This window comes from Cryptomeria japonica, chromosome 7 (genome assembly GCF_030272615.1).
Source record: "Cryptomeria japonica chromosome 7, Sugi_1.0, whole genome shotgun sequence".
Classification (NCBI taxonomy): Eukaryota; Viridiplantae; Streptophyta; class Pinopsida; order Cupressales; family Cupressaceae; genus Cryptomeria; species Cryptomeria japonica.
Genome location: NC_081411.1, coordinates 43,796,924 through 43,804,118, shown reverse-complemented (window position 1 = coordinate 43,804,118; position 7,195 = coordinate 43,796,924).

Genomic DNA, 7,195 nt, shown 5'->3' with positions numbered 1-7,195 from the left:
GGTGGCTAAACCATGAAGTGGTTATCAAAACTTACATCAGGCATTAGATCATTTAAAGAGCTGGTGAATAAATTCATATTACAATATTCTTACAACATTCAACATGAGATAATCATGCTTGATCTTTACAATATGAAGCATAAAAATGGTGAGATGTTCCTTACCTTTCAGCAAAGGTGGAGATGATTGTTCACTAGATATTCCCATGAAGTACCTGAAAAGGAAAAGATGGATATCTTCATTGATAACCTAAATAGCGAAATGAGTTATCAACTTCAATTGCAATGTCCACTAAGTTTTGACAAACTGATCGATAATGGTATCAAAATTGAGGATGCCTTGGTCAGAAGAGGGATATTGAAATTTTCTAAGGCACCAATTTTTCCAACAACCATAACAATAAAAATACCAACAACAATAGGGTAAGTGCAAGAAGTTGTGTCCACTTTTTGGCCAAAAAGTGGAAGTTTTTCCCCTTTTTTTCGATTTCATCCCATTTGACCTAAATATTTGAGGCACTTAAAGAATGAATCTTGAAAAAATTTAGTAGTAGAAAATGTAGTGCTTGAAGTCTACTTTCTAAATATGTAATTTATTTTAATATCCAGATCTTAAAAATGAAGTTTGAATAGGCATTACTAAAATCTATAGTTTAAAAGTCACTTTTCAGGACCATACCATGCCTGTGTACGGAAAGCATAATTTGAACTAAATGAAATTATTTTTATAAATCCTTTTGGGAAAAGATCTATAACTCACTCACCTTTGATGATAATATTTTTTTGTAACTTTTTTCTGCATATTTTTTTTTTGTTAATTTTTAATTGGGCATAATCATTGTTTTGAAAAATTCTTGTGTACGACAAGCATAATTTGACCTAAACTTAACATTTTTTTTTTTTTAAAAACTGTATAGAATTGTCTCTAGTTTGATGCCATATAAATTTTTTTTTCAAAAAACTTAGATACAAAAAAGTTATTAAAAAACTAAAAAACCATGTTATTTTGAGTTTATAGACCTCTTTCATTAGTAATTATTTTAAAAATAAAAATATAGATCAATTTTTTTTAAAAATTACATATTTCAATTCTAGACAGTCTCTACTATAATGTGTTTTCATTGTTTAAAAAAATTCTGAAAATTTGGTGTTCAGATATATTTTTGAAGTCATTATTTTATATAAAGATTGATTTGGCCTTCAAGTTGCAGGTCAAACCAGGTCCAAGCCATTTACCAAGCCAAAACCGAAGCTACAACCGAACCAAAGTTTGAAATTTTAAAAAACAGGATCCCGTTTCGTTTTTTAAAATAATTAAAAAAACATTTAGCAAACGGGATCCCGTTTCCCTTTTTTTTAAATAATTTTTATTTTTATTTTTTTAAATAAACTATATATACATTTAAAAAAAAAAAATTAATTTGTTTTTTTTGAAAAACAAACTATATATACATGAAATATAACATTTAAGTTTAAGTCACATTTCCCTTTGTCTTTTTCCTTTCTTATACTTTAAGTTATATTTCATGTATATATTGGCAGGATGTTTGAGAGTGGTTTCAGATCTCTAGGAGTTATAATACAGATTCTAGATTTTAGAAGATCTTATAAATTGTGATGTAATAGGACTTATAATGTCATAATACAACCTATTATGTCATAATAAGTCCCATTGTGACATAATAGGTCCTAATGTGTCATAATAGGTCCTATTGTGACATAATAGGACTTATAATGTCATAATACAACCTATTATGTCATAATAAGTCCCATTGTGACATAATAGGTCCTAATGTGTCATAATAGGTCCTATTGTGACATAATAGGTCCTATTGTGTCATAATATGACCTATTAAGTCATAATAGGTCCTATTATATCATAAGACCCCTCAAAAGGACCTATTATGACATTATACCTCTTAATAAGAACTATTATGACTTAAGACCCCTTAGTAGGACCTATGACATAATAGGTCCTATAATGTCATAAGACCCCTTAAGAGGACACGTCATGTCATAATAGGCCCTATTATGTCATAAGACCCCTTAAGAGGACATATTATGACATTATACCCCTTAGTAGGACCTATTTAAGGGTATTATGTCATAATAGGACCTATGATGATGACGTATTATGACATTATACCCCTTAGTAGGACCTATTGAAGGGTATTATGTCATAATAAGACTGATTATGACATAATAGGACCTATGATGACATAATAGGTCATATTATGTCATCATAGGTCCTATTATGACATCATAGGTCATTTTATGTCATAAAATCCCTTAAGAGGACCTATTATGACTTTATACCCTTTAGTACGACTTGTTAAGGGGTATTATATCATAACAAGACCTATTGTGACATAATATGACCTATAATGTCATAATACGACCTATTATGTCATAATAGGTCCTTTTGTGTAATAATAGGTCCTTTTGTGTCATAATACCCCTTAAGAGGACCTATTATGACATTATACCTCTTACTAGGACCTATTATGACATAAGACCTATTATGACATAATAGGATCGATTATCATATAATAGGACCTATTATATCATATAGGTCCTATAATGTCATAAGACCCCTTAAGATAGCTTGTCATGTCATAATTGGTCCTATTATGTTATAAGACCCCTTAAGAGGACCTATTATAACATTATGCCCCTTAGTAGGCCCTGTTAAAGGGTATTATGTCATAAAAGGACCAATTATGACATAATAGGATCTATGATGATGTAATAGGTCCTATTATGTCATCGTAGGTCCTATTATGACATCATTGGTCATATTATGTCATAAAACCCCTTAAGAGGACCTATTATGACTTTATACCCCTTATTAGGACATGTTAAGGGGTATTATGTCATTATAGGACCTATTGCGACATAATAAGACCTATAATGTCATAATACGACCTATAATGTCATAATACGACCTATTATGTCATAATAGGTCCCATTGTGACATAATATGTCCTATTATGACATCAAATGACTTATTATGTCATAATACGACCTATTATGTCATAATACGACCTGTTATGTCATAAGACCCCTTAAGAGGACCTATTATGACATAAGACCCCTTAGTAGGACCTATTATGACATATGCAGAGAAAGATAAGTTGATTGGAAGAGAGAGATGGTATGTTTAGAAAGAGTTGAGGGGTATTATGTCATAACAGGACCTATTGTGACATAATAGGACCTATAATGTCATAATATGACCTATTACATAATAGGTCCTGTTATGTCATAATAGGTCCTATTGTGACATAATACGACCTATTATGTCATAAGACCCCTTAAGAGGACCTATTATGACATTATACCTCTTACTAGGACCTATTATGACATAAGACCCCTTAATAGGACCTATTATGACATATGTAGAGAAAGATAATTTGGTTGAAAGAGAGAGATGGTACTTTTAGAGAGAGTTAAGGGGTATTATATCATAACATGACCTATTGTGACATAATAGGACCTATAATGTCACAATACGACCTATTATGTCATAATAGGTCACATTGTGACATAATAGGACCTATAATGTCACAATACGACCTATTATGTCATAATAGGTCACATTGTGACATAATAGGACCTATAATGTCATAATAGTTCACATTGTGACATAATAGGACCTATTGTGACATAATAGGTCCTATTGTGACATAATACGACCTATTATGTCATAATAGTGTCCTATTATGTCATAAGACCCCTTAAGAGTACCTATTATGACATAAGACCCCTTAGTAGGATCTATTATGACATAATAAGATCGATTATCACATAATAGGACCTATTATGACATAATAGGTCCTATAATGTCATAAGACCCCTTAAGAGGACCTATTATGACATTGTACCCCTTAGTAGGACCTGTTAAAGGGTATTATGTCATAATAGGACTAATAATGACATAATAAGATGTACGATGATGTAATAGGTCCTATTATGTCATCATAGGTCCTATTATGACATCATAGGTCATATTATGTCATAAAACCCCTTAAGAAGACCTATTATGACTTTATACCCCTTACTAAGACTTGTTAAGGGGTATTATGTCATAATAGGACCTATTATGTCATAATAGGACCTATTGTGACATAATAGGACCTATAATGTCATAATGCGACCTATTATGTCATAATAGGTCACATTATGACATAATAGGACCTATTGTGACATAATAGGACGTATAATGTCATAATGCGACCTATTATGTCATAATAGGTCGCATTATGACACTATAGGTCCTATTATGTCACAATAGGTCCTATTATGACATAATAGGTCCTATGTATTATGACATAATAGGTCCTATGATGTCACAAGACCCCTTAAGAGGATCTATTAAGACATTATACCTCTTACTAGGACCGATTATGATATAAGACCCCTTAGTAGGACCTATTATGACATATGTAGAGAAAGATAAGTTGGTTGGGAGAGAGAGATGGTACGCTAAGAGAGAGGTAGATATGTATATTTAGAGAAATATAGGTAGGTAGGGGGTAAGGGGAGGTGTATAGAGATAGCGAAGATAAAGAGTAAAGAGTTAAGGACGTGAGAGAGAGGTAGAGACATAGTTTTAGATTTTGGGAGAGAGGAGACAAAGTGAGATAGAAAGGAAAAAAAAGACAAAGAGAAATGTGACTTATATATAAATTTTATATTTCATGTATATATAGCTTGTATTTTTTATAAAATAAATTTTAACAAAAAAAAATTAAAAAAATAAAAATAAAAAATAAAAATAATTGTTTTTTTTTTTTAAAAAAGGAAATGAGATCCCGTTTTGTTTTTGAAACAGGATCCGGTTTCTTAGATCTAGGCTTGAGATCCCGAAGCTAAACGGGATCCCATTTCAAATTTGGCTTGGGATCCCAATGTGAAACGGGATCCTGTTTTGTTTCTCATGCGCTCCGTGAGATTTGCCATTTTTTTCTAAGTGTAAAACTTCCACACTGAGTGGACACAACTTTGTGCACTTACCCAATACTGACAAATCAAAATTTTGGACGAGAAACAAAAACATTGTTAATGATGGCGTAGTCGACGCCCATAACATAAAATCCAAGCAACTGATTTTGAACTTATCAGGAAATACTACACCTACAAACAATCCAAAAAAAAATTCTAAACCAACCCCTACACCATATCAAAGAAAATTCACACCTTTGGGGAAATCACTCGAGTCAGCATTCAAAGAGCTCCTGGCAAACAAACTCATAACATTGCCTGATATACAAGATTTTGAACCACAAGTCAAAACATCATGGTGGAATGATGTGCATCATTGCGAGTATCATAGAAGAAAATGTCGTAGAACTAATGATTGCCAAAGATTAAAAAACCTAGTTCAAGATCTACTTGACAAAGGCGATATAACGGTAGAGGGACATAAAACAAATGATGATCATGATGCATTTAAAAATACTCTCCCAAATTATCAAAAGGGAGAACCATCAAATGAGAAGGACAAGAAAGTGAATTATATCTATGATAATGTTATCAATCACATTTCCACATCAAATAACCAGATAAATGTCATCAAGATCAAAGATAAACAAGAACACAAACCTGTCAATGTAACCACATGAGCTCAATCCAAGTTTGTATTGAAAGGAAGTACATCCAAAACAAATCCTTCAAATCAATACAACTTGGTAGATCAATTACTAAAGGCACTTGCCCAAATATCAATACTCGAGCTTCTAAAAATCTCACCACTGCACAAAGACATTCTAGAAAGGGCTCTTGTGGACACTATGGCACCAACCAATTTTGATATTGATCGATTCCAAGCCATGGTGGGACATTTAGTTATGCCTCACACTTTGTCCTTTTTTGAGCATGATGATATCTCCTTGAGTCATCCACATAACACTCCTCTCCATATTGAAGTTTTAGTCTACAAACATCGAATCAAATGCGCACTAATAGATGGAGGAGTTGACCAAAATATATGTACCTTAAGATTATCCATGCATTAGGTTTCTCTGAATATGATATAGATCCAAAGAAGAAAATAACCATCAAAGCATATGGTGATGAAGAGATATCCTTAGAAGGACTAGTGGTCTTACCCATCAGAGTGGGACCAATTCAGAAGGATACTATTTTCCAAGTCTTGGACATAAAATTGTCCTACAACATACTATTGGGTCAACCTTGGATCCATGAAATGTAGGCAGTACCATCCACATGCCACCAATGTGTGAAATTGCCCTACAATGAACAAGAAATTTCCATATCAGCAGACACGAATCCCTTCTAGTACTGCAACAATCTCAAGACAAATCAAAATGTCCTTGTACCACACAACTGGGAAGCTCTCTCTTCTATGTCAGCAAGTAGTGAAACCCAACTCAAATATTTATCAATAGATTTTAAGAAAAAGATTCAGCTAAAAGATAAAGGTATGGGAGAATATTCCTTTGAACCATCCTTATGTCTATCAAAATTGTCAGTTTCACCAAAATCTCATGGACAACCATCAACATCCAAACAAAAATCTTCACAACCCATCAAACTCTTTGGTGGAGCATTTGTTCAAGCAGGAACCCTAGCTAATGAAACAAAGGATAAGGATGTCCTCAATTGGCTCTACAAAGATGAGGAGAAATCTAAAGTAGTTGTTCTTAACATCAAAGTACCCACAAAACAATATGGCAAAGGTTTAAAAATCATGCTACACATGGGATATGATGGTCATGGTCCTGTTATGCCCAACATACCTAATCCCATCAGTTTCCTTGTCTTGAAAATATGGGTCCCCTCTCTTTTTCTTTTGGTAGTTTTTCTTTTCTTAGTTTTTGCCTTTAACACCCCAGAGTTTTGAGGTGTTATTTGCTTTGTTTTGAGTTCTACCCTGGAACCTCAGAGTTCTGAGGTAGGCTCTTTGTTTCATGTCTTTGGTCAAGACTTCGAAACTATGGAACCCTGAAGTCCTGAGGTCTTGCCTTGTTCTTTTTCGTTGAAGCCTCAGAATCTCGGAATCCCAAGATTTTGAGTTCTTTGTGTTTTGTCGCCTATTTGTTTGTGAACGTCAGAACTCCGGATCCCCAGAATCCCAAAGTTGTTTCGTCATCAGAACCCCAGAATCCTGAGATGCCCTGCTTGATGTTGAGACACACTCTGGAACCCCGAAGTCACGAGGTGTGTTCATGTTT